This window comes from Pinus tabuliformis, chromosome 3_2 (assembly GCF_031772625.1).
Source record: "Pinus tabuliformis cultivar Carrire ecotype Pingquan chromosome 3_2, CPIR1, whole genome shotgun sequence".
Lineage (NCBI taxonomy): Eukaryota > Viridiplantae > Streptophyta > Pinopsida > Pinales > Pinaceae > Pinus > Pinus tabuliformis.
The window spans coordinates 1080975595-1080996575 of NC_142302.1; the positions used below are offsets into that span (position 1 = coordinate 1080975595).

The 20981-nt window shown below is 36.2% G+C and overlaps 1 pseudogene; it reads left to right on the forward strand.

Moving 5' to 3' along the window:
* LOC149184439 (DNA mismatch repair protein MSH5-like) overlaps positions 1–14414 on the forward strand; it is a 111445-nt pseudogene extending 97031 nt beyond the window's left edge.
* The last annotated feature ends 6567 nt before the right edge of the window (positions 14415–20981 follow it).

Consider the following 20981-nt stretch of genomic DNA (forward strand, 5'->3'; position numbering starts at 1 on the left):
TCAGTCATCACACCTGTGCTTCACAAAAATAGGGATGCATCTCACTTGCTACACTCAGGAAGTGCGACGCATACTGGCTTCTAGTTACAGATAGTGCGATGGGCCATGGAGTGCTACTGAGATGGGTTTAGCTCAAATTTGTAGCTAATTTCAATGAGTTAAGCTTAGCTATTATGGATAGTAAAGAGTAAAGTACAGGGGAATGACCTTCGGAGGTTATTGAACTACCAACAGGGCATCTAGAATGCTTGTAAGTCAGATGTTCTAATCATAAACTAAACTGGAGATTGACTGAAGCAGCATTCATCTACTTTGCAATTGCAGAGCAAGAGCAGTTTGAAGGCTATCTGGCTAACTTCAGGCTTCGTCTATAGTTTATAAAGCAAAAAACAACAACAAACAAACAAACTATTCGCTCCCTAGCGGAGTCGCCATTTTGTTTCCAAGAAAACTAGTGTCTTTTCGATCTACTAGTCCCACTAGGATTGCCAGCTATCCTAGAAACAAACAATCAAAGAAATTTGTGATTTCCTCTATGTACGATAGATAAGAGAGAAGCAAAGGGACCATCCTAGATCTTCTGCTTAACTCCTTGCTCGATTTCTCTCCCCCTTGATAGAGCTTGCAACTCTTCTCCTACTCATCCCGCTTAAAGAATACCTGTAGAGACAAAGCAACAAAACACCATCAAAGCATCTTGATCTATTATATCATAAACAATGCAGAATCAAAAATACATTGAACATACAATTGCATTCAAAAATGACAAGATTCACAAGTACACGATTGTATGGAGGAAAACTCAAAGAACTTTATTAAAATAGAAGGGAGAATTACAACCCAGCTATCTAATCCAGAATCATCCTCCTAGCATCAAAGCCCTCTTCACCTCATGAAAAGCCAGATCATACAATAATACAATGCTTATTATTAAAGAGAAACTATCAGCACTTCCTTACAAATTACAAAATTCCAGCCTCCCAGATCTCTCAGATGAGGGATCCATTTATAGATGTTTGCAAGGGTGTGAGTCATCTATGGGTTTTTGATTAGTGTCATTCCACTTGTAGTTCTTGGTTCCACTTAGAGATTTCTTGGATCTCTTACTCATCCTTGGGCGAATGCAGAGAGGCAAGTGTCATAGGAGAAGTTTCTAGAAGATTCCATGAGCATCCACTTAGCAAACTGTCTCAGACATTTGTCCATTCTCGCTCATCGCACCCCATAGAAGGCCTCTTTAGTATGCATCGCACCTGGCTAGTGTAGGAGTTAGTATGCATCGCACCCTGACAGTGGAGCAGTTAGTATGGTCCAGTTTTGGCCAGTTCTGAGTGGTTTTTCAGGTGGAACTTTTGGGGAATGATGTAATTAGTTGACCATGATCCTTTAGGGTATGAAACAACACTTTTAGGGGTTAAAGAGCCCTTGGTTTATCGACATATAAGATTGGGTTTGCAGTGCCCAAATATGTCTATAACATGGTACTGCTATTTTCTCATAATTGTTAACAAACTTGCGATAATACCCTGTCAACCCGAGAAATCCTCGTAGATGGTTTATGGATGTGGGGATTTTCCATTCCTTAATGGCTTTAATTTTGTTAGGGTCTACCTTAACACCTTCATGAGATACAATATGACCTAGATATTCCACCTCTTGTACTCCAAAGAAACATTTGGAGCTTTTTTCATATAATTGTTTCTCCTACAATAGTTTGAGCACCTTGTCAACATGTTGAAAATGATCATTCCAAGACTTGTTGTAGATTAGTATATCATCAAAAAATACTAACACAAATTTTCTGAGGAAGGGTTTGAAAATGGAATTCATCAAACCTTGAAATGTAGAAGGTGCATTGGTAAGGCCAAAAGGCATGACCAAAAATTCATAATGACCCTCATGAGTTCTAAATGATGTTTTTGGAATGCCTTCAGTCTTCATTAAGATTTGATGATATCCTGAACAAATATCCAACTTGGTGAAATAAATTCATCCATGCAATTCATCCAGTAATTCATCAATATTAGGAATGGGAAATTTATCTTTAATAGTGAGCTTGTTGAGCTCCTTATAATTCGGACACATGCACCATGACCCATCCTCCTTGTGCACCAATACTACTGGAGTAGAGAAAGAACTTTGACTAGGTTGAATTATACTAGCCAGGGAAAATTTTAAGAACCCCCCTAAATTTACATGTATAATAAATGGGCGAATCTCCATGGTATATAGGAAAAATGGAAGGCGATTTTATCAATAATATGATATGTATATATAATTTTTTGGCGAATCTCTCACCAAGCATGGCGAATATTTTACTCAATTATAAAATCTTGTGTTTATTGAATACACAATTGAAATCATTGCATTTCTTTAAAATATCTTTTGAAATCAAAATTACCGAAATTACATATCGATAACCTAGTGGGTGTAGGATAAAATTCACCCGTGCCATTCACAGAAAGCATGAGAAAACACCTAATACTATATATAAAACCAAGAAAAATTCAAATTCATCACTTCTAGGGACCTCATAACCACCCTGCCAATACACAAGTATGTTCCTGTTTGCAATTAGAAAAATTACCCAAATTTCAATCTGTTTACTCCACTTCTAGGGACCTCGTAACCACCCTACCAATACACAAGTATGTTCCCATTTGCAATTAGAAAAATTACCCAAATTACAATCTGTTTACTCCAGCATATGTTGGAAAGTTATAGAAGGATGACTAGTGCAATCAATCCATTCCTTTTAGCCCTGGATTTGTTTTAGTTTAAAACAGAAGTATACAAATATACTTGTCCAATGTCTATGCTTTAACCATTCACCTTAAGATGTTTTTACAATATAATTTCCTAAGTCTATTTAATATCTTCATTATCATAAAAACCAACCTATATCCATCTTAACTCCACATCTACCACTCTTAGGGGGATGAAATCTATTTATCCTTCTAAGCACTTGGTATACCCATAATTAATATGGATCTACGATAGAATTTCCCCTTTAAATAGTCTATGCTCACATGAATACCATGGGTCACTACCATGGGTTATCATAAACCTAGAGCTTAAAAATTACTATTAGTAATTTATAAAAATTAATAAAATTAATAGTTGATTTTTATTTTATTTTTTATTTTAACCAAGCTAAAATGTTTAACATACATTAAATTACAACATCCATTTTTACTCTTGATCGGATCAACTATTTTTTCACTCTATGCTAGTTTGCATATCACGATATTTGATACCTCTCGGGGGTTAGTAGATCCAGAGTAAAGATGGATCTATGCTGGTTTAATTCCCCCATTTAAATAGGCTACATTCCAAGTGAATACCATGGGTCAATACCATGTGCCATTTTGGTGAATACCATGGGTCAATACCATGTGCCATTTTCATTTTTATTAATACTAATATTAGGGTTAATAATGTTTTTTTGCATGGTATTAATTAGTATAAATATAAGGTGACTTATGGAGTAAATATAAAAAAATGTTTTATTTGTTTACCATACCTCTCGTTTATTTATATTTTTATTAATTTACCATACCGTTCATAAATACAAGGTGACTTATAGAGTAAATATAAAAAAATGTTTTATTTGTTTACCATACCTCTTGCTTATTTATATTTTTATTAATTTACCATATCTCTTTTACAAATATGGTATTTGGCCCATAGGATTCACTTAAATAAAACCTCTTTCTTGAGCCTTCATAAATAGAATGAGGTTTATGGACTAAATATAAAAAGAGGTTTTATTTATTTACCATGCGTCTAGTTTATTTATATTTTTATTTATTTACCATACCTTTTGAGTAAGTATAAACAGACGTTTTACTTATTTATCATACCTCCACTTTACTTATATTTTTATTTGTTTACACCCTTGCATGTATATAAGGTGACTTATGGAGTAAATATAAAAAATGCTTTATTTATTTACCATACCTCTCATTTGTTTATATTTTTATTAATTTACCATACCTCTTTTATAAATATGGTATTTGGGCCTTTGGCCCATAGGATTCACTTAAATAAAACCTATTCTTGAAAATGGGTGAATGGATTCACTTAAATAAAACCTATTCTTGAAAATGGGCGAATGGAAGGTTGTAACTCCTAATTTCAAGGGCTAAATTCACCTTTTTTACCCTCTCCCTTAAAATAAGGTGGGCTATTTGAGGTGATTTGTAAAAATGTACTATGATACAAAATATTCGCCCACTAAAAATTTAAAACCCCTTAATTTCGCCAAAGGGCGAACATTTGCCCCTAAAATCACCCCTAATACTAGCCTCTAGCATTTTTGTAACCATACCTTCAATTTCACTCTTTTGGGCATAGGGATATCTGTAAGGCTTGATGTTTGGAGGAACACTTCCTAGAATCAAATGAATCACATGATCATGATAACGAATAGGTGGAAGGCCTTTGGGAGTATCAAATACCTTCGAATGATTGCCCAAGACTTTTTGGAGATCTAGAGAAATAGATGATTTCGATGTGGGAACCTCTAGCGAAAATAATTGTGCAATTATGCCTCATTGTTATTTCTTTAGAAGCTTTGTCATTTCGTTAGAGTTAATTATCTATCCTAGATTCCATATGATACCCCTTAATTCAAATTCCTTTCCTTCTAAGGAAAATTTCATGAGATGTTCTTGAAAATTAAAAGCTATTGTACCCAAGGATTGTATTCATTGGTCTCCTAGTACAACATCAACACCACCCATTGGAATGGAAAGCATTGGGATATTTAATACATATTCTCCCATGGATAGCTTGATATTATGGAACTTTCCAGAGAAATTTATGGTTCCTCCACTTGCAACCATCACTTGACACTTTGGTGCTAGATATAGGAAGCAATTCAATTCCTTGGATATCTTACAATGAATAAAATTATGGGTACTTCTTGAATCAATCAAAACTATTACTTTTTTCTTCTTGATATGTCCTTCTATCTTGATAGTTTGAGGAGTGGTAATTATGGCCAATGCATTACAATATATGGTTAGATTAATTTCTTCTTTATCTAGGGTTTGTTCCTTGTGTATATCCTCTTCTTTTGATGTTTCTTGTTCCTTTTTTCCCTCTTCTTCACAATCTATGTAAAATAATTTCTTCTCAACACACTTATGGACTTTAGTGTATTTTATATCACAACTGTAACAAAGCCCTTTTGCTCTTTTTTCTTCCAATTGTTGTGGTGTCAACCTTGTAGGTTGTGGAAGGCTAGGGGAAACAACACTTCCATATTTATAGTTGTGAGTGGTAGGATTCCTTGTTTTCCATTTTTTTTGCCAACCTAAATGATTTCTCCAATGAATAAGGTTCCCTAAGGTGAACCTCATGTTGGATGTTATCCTTTAAAGTCCCCATGAACACATCAATCCTATGCTTTGGAATATCTTTTACCCTTATATTCAATTTTTGGAAGTCCTCAATGTGCTCCATCATTGAACCCTTTTGTTTGAGATTTATCAATTGGCTAAAAAAAGTGTTTCATTTTGTATCCTCATAAAGTGATATCATTTCTTCCGTAAAAATTGCCCAAGTGACAATTTTCTTGCGAGAGAAAATCCATCGATACCGTACAAATTGATTTGGTTCCAAATATAAAGTTGTAATGCGTACCTTTTGTGTGCTTTTCAAATTATGGAGATCGAAATATTGCTCCATCTGTAGTATCCATGTTACTGGATCCTTGCCATCAAACTTCCTCATATCGATCTTTGGAACATGGTGGGTCTTCAATCCATTATTAGAGTCTATGAAATCATAATTAACATTTATTTTTTTCTCCTCATGAGTTTCCTTTACTACCCTTTCACCATTAGTAAGCATTTCTTGTAGCAAATTTTTCAAATATGTCTTCAAATCTTCCATGTTTCCTTTAAGTTTTTCTTCTATACCATCCATCTTAGTCAATTCCACATCTTCAAATCTTCGATGTTGCCTTTACTTTTTTCTTCTTTGCCATCCATCTTAGATTCCATGCCTTTCTTCAAAACATCCATTTTAGCTTCCATTAATTTTTGTGAGAGTGAATTTTGTTGCACTTGGTATCGTAATTTTGATATATCATGTTGCATTTCTTCCTCTTCTTCATGAGTCATGCTAGAGATTTCAGTTTTCTTACTAGGTGTTTCCATTTTATTTCTTCGGGGCATCAATTAATGATAATAATTCTTCACTATTCCCTTTGAATTCCTTCAAACTAATTTTTCAAACGAAACTTATGCAAAATTAAAAAAAACACACACACCTTTTTTCACTTTGCAGGAGCTCGATATTTAATCTGTTGTATCTCTGTAATTTCAAATCTTCAAGGTCTGAAATTGTGTCCTATAGTATCCCTATATGTCCTTTTTCCAACCCCACAAGTATGATCAATATTGGATTCTCCAAGGAAGAGTTATTCCAAATATTGCTCGATGACTTGATTATAGGCTGGTTCAACAGAGAGAACTTGTGCAAAGTTCCACATCTCACTGTTTCAACCTAATGACCTAAAACCAATATATAGAAAAATATATGCCGTCATATTTCTATAATGTCTTACGAAATTTCATTCTAATGCTTAGGAAGATAGCTATGATGATTTTCCCTAGGTCACCTGTTTGAGATATAATTCAAGATCCTGCAAAAACCCTAACTTCCTTGGATCATATCTTTGAAAATGTAGAGATACAAGATATGAAATTAGGACCTAAGGTTCAAAGATATTTTGGCTCAAATGGGTTTTGTTTTTATCTTCTGAAACATCGTAGAAAAAAATTTATAGTGAAACTTCCACTATGACCTGTTTGGAGCAACGAAACCCCTAGAATCCAAAGCTCTGATGCCAAATGTTATGCAGCTAGCTCAAAAAATAGAAGCAAAGATAGATCAACGCCTTCAAAATGAGAATTTTCGAGGGGGAAACCTCCTTAACATTACACAAATGAACAATTATTGGATGATACAATTGACAAAACCTCCTTTATATATATAGGAGTCTAATGGGACACAATATAATCAAAGCTGACATAACAATAATAATATAAGGGCACAACAATAACAATAGTGAGCTTCTATGGGGCACAATAATAACAATATGGGGACAATAGGGGCACACAAATAATAATAAGGGCTACAATGACTGTAGTAATGGAGGAATCACTAGTATTATAGGTACCTAACATATTTCCTGTGGATTCCTTGAAGTTCGGAAACTAGTTTTTATAACAAAAATATCCAATCTTTGTGCACAAGTACTTCACCTTGTTTACCACAATCTCAAAACATTCATTCATAAAGGGGTTTTACAATTCTAAAAAATAGAGTCAATATATTGCAGTTATATGGGGGCATTTATATGTATTGGGGGTTCTAGAAAAGGTATTTAGTAAAATAGGATACCTAGTAAAAATAGGGTTTTTTTATTGGAAAGATGTATTGGGAATGGGGTTCATAGAAGACTTTTGGAAGAAGAATAATATGCTAATAATATATTCATGAGGAAGGGTTGATATTTCAAGGGTGATTGTTCTCAAATTTGGCACCATATATTAGTGTTTTCAGGAGGACAAATTGGAGATCAATCATCATATTCTGAAGTTAAGATAATACGTATGTTTCCTACAGACATTTGAGGCCAAATTCTTTGTACTAAGCAACATCATTAAAGGGTTCAAAATTTATGAAGGAGACTAACATTTTGTACCTTGTTTTTGATTCTATATTAGTTATACCAGTGGGTCGAGATTGGTCAAAAGTTGTCAAAGGAAATTAATGATTGCCTTTTATTTCATCTTGTTGTAGTATTTCCCTCACTGTGCATGCCAAGTGTTTGATGAAATTATTGTACTCTAACTGTTCATAAAAATTTGTCAAAGAAACTTTGTTTATGAAGGACAAATTTGCATAATTTAGAATTGGTACATCACAATCATATTAGAGCATGCTCTTGGCCAATTGTTGGACTAGAACATATTGAAAAGAAAAATTTTTGAACCAGAATAAGAAGGTTTAAGCTAATGAGGAAAAAAATAAAATTCCAAATCGAAAATTTGAAGACTATAGAAAAGTCTTCATAGAGGTAACATAACTCTTGGAAGCCTGGGTATCATCAAGGGATGCCAAGAAGGGAAGAAGTAATGAAAACCTGAATTTCATACAAGTAAGATTGAAGGCTTAGTACATTTAGTTGAGAAGATAGATAAGGATGAAGAAATGGAAGCAATTGATTCTATAGAGGATCCAAATGCAGTTGAAGCTTTGAAAAATCCATTTAGAGGGAGCCAAAAGGTAAATAAAGATATGGGAAAGATGTTAAATCCTACAAAAGAGACAACACATGTATTTGAAGGTGAAGTCCAAGATCGAGATATTGAGGAAAAATTTGAAGGAATTTTCCCTGTTGAAGAAAAGTATAGAACAAAAAATTGAAAAATTAGCCTAGCACTTTTAGCAACGAACAAATTAGTGTCACTGTTTTCTGACCAAAATCCTTCTACTCAGTTACCTGACAACATAATTATAGTTTATGATCGAGGCAAGGGAAGATATACACTTAAAAGGGGAGGTTGAAGTCTCTCTATGGTTTTCTCAACTACAGAGGTGAGCCATTCTATAGATGTTTTGGAGGCAAAGAAGCTATAGTCCCATAATCCACAAGAGGTGGATCATTATACACAGGCACTACAAATTTTCCCAGTCTTGCAAGTTAAGTGGCTCATGGTTTCTCAACAAATGCAAGAAGTAAAATGATATGGTAGTATATGTTATCAAAATAATGGAATAAACTTTGAAACCAACATATTGGAACCCATTTCTAAGCAATCAAAAAGGCCTAACAATCTAACAAATTGCATTGGTTTATTGGAAATGAGCATTGTGAAAATGAGTGATGGCTATGTGAAACTTTGGAATATTAATCAAGAAGAAAGTGTTGTTTAGTTTCCAACAGGCTTTGCATGGATACTTGCATCCAGATCTATAGATTATAAAATACATTGTGATGATATTTGAAAGATAAAAACACCATGGTGCATTTTGGCACATCACAAGAAAATTGTCGATAATGTCAAGTCCCTTGATTCAACCAACCTTTACTCATCTTCAATTTATGGTAAAATCAAGCCTTGGAACCTGACAACACATACACGAAGTGTACTTTGCAACCCTATTCTAACATATTCTAGGCCTAAAAATGAAAAGAACCTTGTGGGGATTTTTGCAACTGATAGGTATAATTCTACTGGTTCAAAGTCAAATGAGGTGTTTGTCTATCATGAATATTTTTCAATACCAGTGGCATCTTACAAGTTTAACTATGTAGACCCAGTGAATGGTCAAGAGGTTTATGATGTTGATGGGCAGTTGGTTTCCTCTGTGTGGTAAAGAGGGCAGAGCCAAACTTTGGTTGCATCACCACGATTAACATCTGGAGGCCTCTATTACCCTTCATTTGTAAAACAGATTGGCTTTAAGGTGAAAATAATACTTCTTGCAACTCACGTAGTTTTCAAGGCATATGCATATTGTTTCATGAAAAGCAGGCATGAAATTATAGAATATCAGGTATTTGTACCATTTTTGTCAAATTACCCAACCCTCCTTGAACAATGTTGGATTGGGCTTCTCCAAAATCATACACTTCTACATGCATGTGTGCTATCAAAGGATTACAAGCTATTTTTGGATGGCACTCAATGAATAGCTATTAGATCAGTTGTGCTACCATATCTTCATGAAGTCAGACCAATTTTTCTTCAATCTAGCGTTTTTTTTGCAGCCCCAACGATGTTTGGGCATGGAAACCCTTACACCCAAACTACCAAAGAAATGAATTCACTAGATACCAACACATATGGTTGCATCATGGTTCAATTAGGAAAAAAATATTTTAGTTTTATTTGGGACATTGCAATACTGATTTTGTGTGAGCAATACCATGCAAAATCATTACCATATTCTAGCTCCTCCATCTACATTATAAATGGAAAACTAGCTCAAGACATCCATACAAATTTAGACTCCAGGTTGCTCTCAAAACACGGCATTTATGACAAAGAGATGCTTTCATGCAAATCTTATCTAGAGCTCTTGAAGATGTTTATATGGGCAGTCACTTTAGTCTTATCAATCTTGGAACACATTCTCAAGTTTTATCTGGATGATCACATAAACAATGAAATATTTTTATTTATTGCACCTAAACTTTGTATGTACTGCAACACTTTTGGAAATGATAACTCTGATATTCCTAATCATGGTGATCTAATAGCTACCTTTTCAAGAATTGCTAGAAGCCTTGAGTATTGGTTGGCTCATAGGTTGTTACTTTCAAAGGTCCCAAACAATAGGTTGAAGCATGCTAAGATTTTGAACAAGTGTTTGGAAATTTTGAATGAAAAAGTGCATTTTGTGGTTTGTGCATGTGCTCGTGAACAACTCAATTCCATGATGAACACTGAAAGTGATGTGCAAGTTCATGCTACTAGGAACCTTCTTGCTATGCTACAATAAGAGATGCTTGTCAACACTATTGAAATGAAGGAATATGACACTGCACCAATAAAATTTGACAGGGTTTCAAAGATCTCATTAAACAAATTTCTAAAAATTGATGCTATAGGTTATGATGCCTTGCAAATTTTCAAGTTGATAAGCATCCAAGTAGCATGGGCATTGACAAAGCCAAGGAAAGATTTTTTTTATTTGGCATGTTTAACAAGTGTGTTGTCATGGGCTAACATCTTTTAAGGACTTGATTCTTAAGGCCTATATTAGATCTCAACATTTTGAATTGTTGTCTCAACATCATACCACTACTCCATCATTGTGACGAAATGATCTTAGCCCTGCACAACACTTTGAAATTTGTGAAAGATACTCCATATCTACTCAATATTTTGGTGTCTAGGTTATCTATCAACATTGGATGATTGGGCAACAATGTCAAAGAGTATGAGTTCCATTTTACATACAAGGAAGATTTTGGACTTTGGGATTTCAGAAAGACAACATGAGCATGCATGAATGTTCAATTTGAATATTGTAAGACATGCTTTTACATGAATTACAATTGATCTTGTCTATATATATGAAGTTTGAACTGATAAATGGAATATTTGAGTTTAATCAAAGTAAGCGAAACAAATATGGAATGATGATTGCATCCGAGATTTATCTAGAGTTATATGAATTGAAGGAAATATACGAGGGATTGCTTGAGGAGATTTCAAAACTTGAGCTAAAATGCCTCCCATGCCAAGATAGTAATCCCAAACATGGGTCCATTGTGTATATAGCTCAAATTGGTTATCAATTGTGCCTTTCTGGACTAAAACTTGACAATAGTGAACTGGAAAATCCTAAAGAGAAAGAGTTTTCTTTTGTAGGTGAAAAGGATCATCAGGAAACATACTTTTATTGTATTTCAAAGACAAAAGTGTTGGATCTTCTTCTAGGATACGTCTATCATAAAATGTTAGATATGGAAAGAGCCATAATAGGATATTTGAAATTGTAGCTTTAGTATTTCTCAATGTATTTGCATATGACATCAATGTTCACTGGGGAGTTGGACTGCATTCTCTTGTTGGCATTAGTTGCACACTAGTACATGTATATCAGGTCAGTTCTCACTACAAAGGATGCACTTGAGATAAAAAAGGAAAGCACTCATTTTATGTAGGGAATAATTCCTTCTCCCTCTAATAAACCCCTACAAGCGTTGACAACTTGCCTGTACAAAATGTTGATGGCACTATTGTCTGTGTGATCAAAAGGTCAATACATAAAAAATTGGAGACTAAGGAATCTAATCTATCTTGGACTGTTTTCCTCTTTGTACTAAAGAGGGTAGACCCAAACTTTGGTTGCATCACCACTGTTAACATATGGAGGCTGCTATTACCCTTCATTTGTAAAACATATCGGATTTAAGTTGAAAATCAAACTTCTTACAACTCACGTAATTTTAAAGGCATATGCATATTGTTGCATGAAGAGTAGGCCTGACATTACAGAATATTAGGTATTTGTACCATTTTTGTCAAATGATCCAACCCTCCTTGAACAATGTTGGATTGGGCTTCTCCAAAATCATACACTTCTACATACATGTGTGCTCTCAAAGGATTTCAAGCTATTTCTGGATGGCACTCAATCAATAGCTATTAGATTAGCTGTGCTACCATATCTTCATGAAGTTCGACCAATTTTTATTCAATCTAGCATTTTGTATGTAGCCCCAATGAAGTTTGGGCATGGAAACCCTTACACCCAAAATACCAAAGAAATGAATTCACTGGATACCAACACAACTGGTTGCATCATGGTTCAATTAGGAAAACAATATTTTAGTTTTATTTGGGGCCTTGCAATATTGATTTTGTGTGAGCAATACCATTTCAAATCATTACCATCTTCCAGCTCCTCCATCTACATTATAAATGGAAAACTAGCTCAAGACATCCATACAAATTTAGACTCCATGTTGCTCAAAAAACAAGACTTTTATGACAAAGAGATGCTTTCATGAAAATTTTGTCTAGAGCTCTTGCAGATGCTTATATGGGTAGTCGCTTTAGTCTTATCAATCTTGGAACATGTTCTCAAGTTTTATCCAGATGATTGCATAAATAATGAAATCTTTTTATTTATTGCACTTGAAATTTGTATGTATTGCAACATTCTTGGAAACGACAACTCTAATATTCCTAATCATGGTGATCTAATAACTACTTTTTTAGGAATTGTTAGAAGCCTTGAGTATTGGCTGGCTCACAGGTTGTTACTTTCAAAGGTCCTAAACAACAGTTTGAATCACGCTAAGATTTTGAACAATTGTTTGGAATTTTTGAATGAACAAGAGAATTTGGTGGTTTGTGCATGTGCTCATGAACAACTCAATTCCATGATGAACACTAAAAGTGATGTGAAAGTTTGTGTTGTTGGGAACCTTCTTTCTATGCTACAACAAGAGATGCTTGTCAACACTATTGAAATGAAGGAATATGACACCACAACAATAAAATTTGATAGGGTTTCAGAGATCTCATAAACAAATTTTTGAAAATTGATGCTATGGGTTATGATGCCTTGAAAAATTATCAAGTTGATAAGCATCCAAATAGCATGGGAATTGGCAAAGACATGGAAGGATTTTTGTTATTTGGCATGTTTAACAAGTGTGTCATTGTCACAGGTTGGCATCTTTTAAGGACTTGGTTCTTAATGCCTATATTAGATGTTAAGATTTTGAATGGTCGTCTCAACACTATACCACTGCTCCATCATTGTGATGAAATGATGCCAACCCTGCACAATACTTTGAAATCTGTGAAATATATTCCACATCTACTCGAGATTAATTCGATGTCTAGGTTATATGTCAACAATGGATGATTGACAAAAATGTAAAAGTATGAGTTCCATTTTACATACAAGGAAATTTTTTGAAATTGGGATTTCAGAAAGATAGCATGAGCATGCAGGAATGTCCAATTTGAATATTGTAAGAAAAGCTTTTACATGCATTACAATTGAGCTTGTCCATATCTATGAATTTTGAACTGATAAATGGAGTCATTGAATTTAATCAAAGTAATAGAAACAAATATGGAAATATGATTGCATCCAGGATTTGTCTAGAGTTGGATGAATTGAAGGAAATATAAGACGATTTGCTTGAGGAGATTTCAACACTTGAGATAAAATGTCTCCCATGGCAAGCTAATAATCCCAAACATGGGTCCATTGTGTATATACCCCAAATTGGTTATTAATTGTGCCTTTATGGACTAAAACTCGATGATAGTGAATTGGAAAATCTTAAAGACACAAAGTTTGCTTTTGCATGTGAAAAGGATCATCAGGAAGCGTACTTTTATCATACTTCAAAGACAAAAGAGTTGGATCTTCTTCTAGGAGACATCTATCATAAAATGTTAGATATGGAAAGAGCCATAATAAGAGATTTGGAATTGTATCTTTAGCCTTTCTCAATGCATTTTCATATGACATCAAAGTTCATTGGGGAGTTGGATTGCATGCTCTCGTTGGCATTAGTTGCACACTAGTACATGTATGTCAGTCCAATGCTCACTGTAGAGGATGTACTTGAGATAAAAAAGAGAAATCACTCATTTTATGTAGGGAATAATGCCTTCTCCCTCTCAGAAACCCCTATAAGCATTGACAAGCCACCTGCACAAAATGTTGATGGCACTATTGTCCCTGTGATAAAAATGTCAATACATAAAAAATTGGAGACTAAGGAATCTAATCTATCCTGGAATGGTTTCCTCTGTGTGCTAAAGAGGGTAGACCCAAACTTTGGTTGCATCACCACTGTTAACATCTGGAGGCCTCTATTACCCTTCATTTGTAAAACATATTGGATGTAAGCTAAAAATTAGACTTCTTGCACCTCATGTAGTTGTCAAGGAATATGTATATTGTTGCATGAAGAGCATGCATGACATTACAAAATATTAGGTTTTTGTACCCTATTTTTCAAATGACCCACCCTCCTTGAACAATGTTGGATTGGGCTTCTCCAAAATGATACACTTCTACATATGTGTGTGATCTCAAAGGAGTACAAGCTATTTCTAGATGTCACTCTATCAATAGCCATTGGATCAATTGTGCTACCATATCTACACGAAGTCAGACCAATTATTATTCAATCTAGTGCTTTGGATTCAACCCCAATGAGGTTTGGGCATGGAAACCATTATACCCAGAATACCAAAGAAATGAATTCACAGGATACCAACATGTCTGGTTTCATCATTGTTCAATTGGGAATACAAGATTTTAGTTTTCTTTGGAGCCTTGCAATATTGATTTTGTGTGAGCAATACAATGAAAAATAATCACCATCCTTCAGCTCCTGCATCTACATTATAAATGGGAAACTAGCTCAATACATCCTTACAAATGTAGACTCCAGGTTGCTCTCAATACAAGGCTTTATGACAAAGAGATTCTTTCCTACAAATTTTGTCTAGAGGTCTTGCAGATGCTTATATGGGCGATCACTTTAGTCTTATCAATTTTGGAACAAGTTCTCAAGTTTTATCCGGATGATCGCATAAACGCTGAAATATTTTTATTTGTTGCACCTAAACATTGTATATATTGTAACATTTTTGGAAATGAGTTGTAGCGGCTACAAGCACCCTCCAAAATTTTGGCCTGCACCCAATTTCAACATCCCTTGAGAGTTTCACTTGATGACTGTACACTCTCGGGTTCACTCCATGAACTCATGTGAGTCTTAGCATTCACCTTTCCTTTTCATTTCACCAAGTCTTACATGTTGATGTCAAATTCATGCTTGCAACCATGTTATGGTTATGCCCAAAGTCCTCGCTTCATGTGTACTTGTTGTGTTCGCTATGAAAGAATCCTTCGCACTCACACACATAGTCACATCCACTATCACACAAGAATCGTCATGGTCAAGAAACGATCAATTACGAGTGTCAAGATTGTCACTTGCACTGTCGGTCAGTCACGTTGAACATATGTGTTGAGTTGGTTTGAGTCGTCTCATCGTCAAGTCATGTTGGTGTGTATTTGTAATATCGCTTTTGCATCTTTCACTCATTCACACACTTAGTCATTTTGATGAAGTTCTGATGACCAGACTTCCCTCTGACAACTGGACCATCACCCTGCCATAAAATCAATCTACAGTCACCTAGAACAATGCAGAAGCACAAAGAAAGTCTTTTGAAGCTGTGCTACCCGCAAGCAATTCAATCAACCTTCATACTGGCCACCCGGAGAGTTGGACCCAATAGCCACCTAGGGACTGACTCCCCTAAAAAATTGCATAGAGGCTGCTGACCTTGACTACTCTGCTAAATGGGGAAATTTCATAGATAGGTCAGACAGACACTAGTGCCCATCCCTATCTCCCTCAGAATATTGCGTAGTTTTCCCAGTTAGTCCTCCTGATTTCTCATCCAGAAAATTACGGAGTTTTCATGAGCATGCCTTCTGATACCCATCAGTCCTCTTAGATCAGAAATTGTGTAGAGATGATCAATAGGTCGACGTCCCAGCCTCAATGCAGTTCCTCTCACCAACAACTCCCAGCTTCATACTAACAACTCCCTCTAGGAATTGCGCAGTTTCTGCTACCAAGCTCCCGAAATCTAACTACGAGTTCCCCTTGGAAATTGTGTAGTTTCTGATGCCAGTGATCCAGCTTCCAACTTCTAGTTCCCTCCAGGAATTGCATAGTTTTGGCTGCCAGTCTCCCGGCCAGTTCCTCCAAAAAAGTGTGCAATTTCTACCTGCTGATCCTCCATGTAGCTCGACCTGTTCCTCCAAAAAATTGTGAAAATTTTGTTGTCAAGCCCTTGCTGCCCGCTTGTTCCAGAAAATGTGCAGATTCTGTTTTCCTTGCCTTCCTGTAGCCCAGAATGTTCCTCCCAAAACTTGCTCAGTTTTTCCTTCCAGCCAAGCCAGACCTCGCGGATAATCATTATTGACTTTGATTGCCCATCCCCATCACCGAGTGACTATTGCGTAGTTTTCATCAGCAATGCCTAGAGCCATCAACCCGACTCACAACCTTGCTACCTCTTCCGGTCACCCACATCCAAAATGATCATGTGTCATTGTTGACTAGGAGGTTTTTTGGATTTGATGTCGTCTCGTCATGAGTGAATGCAGGTACATGTACACTAAAAAACATGGCACGATGACGAATGGGATGAACGAAGGGAGCACATGCAGAAGGACAGGTTCACTAACGGACAAACAAACAATGCATGCAAAGAGATGTGCTCGCGAACGAATGATCATGCAAAGATGTGTTCACGGACGGACAGATGAGCAAACATGCAGATGAATGAACGAATGAACATGCACCTTTTTGCAATCAGATGATCCTATTAAGCCTTCCAACATACAAGTAAGGAGCAACATGCCAAAGTAACATCAAGCAAACAAACGACCATCGAAGACTCAGTGCACCTTGCCATGTAGAGGTGAAGTTGTGAAACACCATGAAGACATCCATCACCCAAGAACACTGCAGCTCGACATGCACTCCAACAACAACATGAATATACTAGCACTATCATGTCGAGTCATTTCATGAGTCATGTTGTCCACATATCTATTGTGGGCCATGTTTTCAATCAATGGAATGTAACGTGGAAGTCCAAGAGACCACTTGTTATACAAAGGGTCATGTAAAATCGAAAAGCCATGGAGGTCAAACAGTCATGAGGGTAGTCAAATAGCCAAAAGGGTCAGTTTCACCCTTGGCTATAAATACCCCCTCATTTGTACATGCAAAGGACTATTCACCTTAGCTCCTCCCACATAGCCAAGAGAGTCTGTAATATTTCCTTTGAGGAGTAAGTAGTTGCTCTAACGCCCCTCACATGGGGTTAGTGATGTATGGTGTTGTTAACACTCCAGGAAACTCTCCTATGGTTGTAGATCGGAGATGCCTGGTAACATGTAATCTTCAATATCGTTCTCTGAACTATTGGAATAAATGATGGTTTGGATCAAGTTAGATAACCATTTCAGCTCTATTCTTACTCAAGACATGCATGAAAACCCTTAACAACACAACGCTTTAGACCACAAATGCTCAATAGTTTGTAGATTTAATGGATAGATTGAGAATACTAACAGTACCAGTAGATTTCATACATGAACATATATGAATGGCTAGCTATAGGCAAAAAAATGAGAATATTGACTATACTGGCAGACGCATATATAATAACACATATAAATGGCTAGCTACAGGCAACAAAGAGGCTTGCTAATCTAATATATCAAAGCAGAGATAAGATGACAGTTAGCTGGCCTTACACACACAGAAAACCTGAAGAAATTGTTCAAGTGCAAGCGTAGAACGACATAAAGGGAATGGACATTGAACGTCTAATGGAAAAAGAAGCTTATATTTCTTAGGATGAAGATGAGAAGCTTGAATAAACAGAGGAGGAATAATCTCTGAAAGTTGAACCGTTATTACATCTTACTTTCAGCTATTTATAGCATGTTTACAATGCTCCTGAGCTCTAAGAGGCTTGGAGTCTTAATCTGTCTGATCTATCCTGTTAATTGATTGATTCCCTCAATAGGCAAACATGGCTTGGAGGTTTTTCTCTTTCTGACAGAGGAATAACTGCATTCAGATATTTTGAGTGCGCTGGCAGGGAGCTCTCTCTTGACAGAGATGCCCACAATCTCTTCTATTGATTTCAGTTGTGTCGCTATCTCTTCTAGTGCATTTCTGCCCTTCCAAGGACTCTCCTCCCTCATTTGTTTCGATCTTTAGATGATCTTAAGCACTTTAGCTTTGGAGAATATTTGGATCATGCTCTTAAGCAAAATTTGGAGACTTTGGGAGTGTTTTAGGTCCATTTTTGGGCCAAACGCCTCCAAGGCTAACATTGGCTCCTTCTGGGGATGAAATCCTCCCTGTGAGGTTTCAAGAACTATAGAACAATGCCTTTCCTGTAAACAACAAGATCAAATCTTTCTCCTAGTGTTGCATTGGACATGGAGTCTATTTAGCATGAAATAAAAACTTGAAAACAACATATTTACAATACCAAGGCTTGAAAGCCTTAACTAAAATAAAGTTCGAAGAACAACCCTTTGAATGGGCCATCAAAAAGATCTCCTCCTTCCTTTAATGCATTCCTTTTGAGAAAATAGTCACCAAACTGAAAATTGACCCTTGTTACCTTTCTATCAGAGGTTTCTTTCTCTTGGTCAATGTGTATATCAACAAATTCATCAAAGACTTGCAAAAGGTTATTAATTTGATCATCTACTTCAAAAAATTTGCAGCATTTGACATTATCAGGCAGAGATGGTCTATATTTCACCTCCTCTCTATATGCGTTCAACCTTGGATGTTTTGCTTGGAAGGTTTTGTACACCTGCTGAATGATAAGGTCTGCTTCATACTCTGCTGTGTCATTTGTGACCTAAAAAGTTAATATAAAAGATGAATCAATGCATTCTTGTGTGGGGGACACAAGGACTTCACCTGTTCCTGCATCTTCCTTAGAGCAAGCCCCATCAAAGAACATGTCCCAAATTTGTCAGCCTTCTTCCTTTGTGATCTAGAAAACTGGTTTTTTAAGCTGAGTAGAGGCCAACTGATAAGGCTTGGTAATGTCAAGACTGAGCTTATCCATGATAGCCTTGGGCATTGGATTATGGCTGGCTCCAGTGTCCAGAAGGCAATTATGAAGGATTTTATCATGAATAGTTAGAGAGACATAGAATGATGGCGAGTTGTCTTCACAATTTTCAATCATTAGGCTGAGAATAACAACTAGTTGGTCATCTTGCAGATTTACATAGTCAGTGGAAGCTTGGATGGCATTAGGCTCAAGAGCCTCAAGGATAGATTTCTTGAAGGACTCATTTTTCACTGGTTCAATCAGAGGCATAGGTATTCTTGGCTTTTGAATTTCTGATTGAAAACTGAAAGAAGAAGGGGACTTGTCAAGGCCTCTTACCTCTATCGCTGGAGCTTTGAGGATATTAGGATCAACTGTTGGTTGCTTCTACTTATTAGCTTGCTGTTTTATAGGGACAACAACTTTATGAATAGGAGTCTCCTTGGCATTGTTCATTTTTGACCCCAAATTATATTTGTGCTGATCCACAGTTTGTAGAACAGTTCCACTGTCCCATTCTTGGCTGATCTGGTCATTGAATAATGACTTCTCATTGGTAGCTTTGGTTAAAAAAGTAGTGCTACCTTTGTATTCCATACAATGGATCTCATCATCTTCCTCAAACTACTCTTCTTCCATGACTGCATTTTGAAAAGGGGTCTTCACCCTTTGGTCTTCATTGGCATCTTTGTTTCTTTTCAAAATCTGCAACTGTTCATTTGCTCTTCTATATGGATTTGGATTTGGAGGAGCAAAGGTATTAGGAACTCTTCATTTCCCATAATGTTGCTCAACCTTTAATTTGGAGATCTCGGAGGCTAATGATTCTATCATCTTGGTCATTTTATCTATCTTAGGATCAGAGGATGATGAAGACTCACCCCTTTATCTCCTTCTATCAACATTTCCCTTCAGCTTCTCAGCGGCCATGATTTTTGATTCTACTTCCAGGGCTGCATATTGCATATCAACCAAAGAAGCACATCACCTCTCCCTCAATAGTAAACAGAAGTCAGAATCAAAGGTGCTGGCATAGATGAGTCTAGCAGAGATAGTGGTGGGTTTCATTTCAGCTGGTATCTTGTTGTACATGCGGTTAAATCTCTTATTAAAATCAGACAACAACTCACCATTTTCCATCTTTAAGTTCCAAAACTTAGTGTGGTAGTAAAGGAGATCCTTCTTATCCCCCCAATTCTTTATGAATGCATCATCTAAGGCCTCAATATATGCTATAGATCTTGGGGTCAGTTCCATGAACCATTTTCTAGCCTCTCCATCTAGGCTTTGGACAAAGACTCTCATCCAAACATCATCTTCACTAATGTCTAGGTTATTAGCATAGCTATACAATGAATCAAGATGTTCTTCAATTGAAATACCTTCAGTCCCAGTGAACTTAGGCATATACTTATGATATTCTCCAGTAGGCATGGCATTCAAAGGATTGGGCAGTATTAGAGGTCCATACCTAGCAGCTATGATTCTTTCCGTTTGGGTAGGTGCTTGTGGACCTGCCATAGTTGTGATGGCTAAACGAGTACTGGCAGTCTGAATGATAGAGGGCTAAGGAGTGACTGATAAGACTAAATGAGTATGATGGATAGGAGGTAAGGTTTCCTTTGGGCTTAAAGTGAAAGGAGAACCTAAATAATAAGGAGCTTTATGAATCTCTAAGAGTTTTTCTTCACTGCTAATATTAGAAGCTATACTCTCAACATGTATTTGTTCTATTACAGGCCTTTCTTGAAGACATATAGGAGATTTTTTAGGTTTACCTGAACCTGA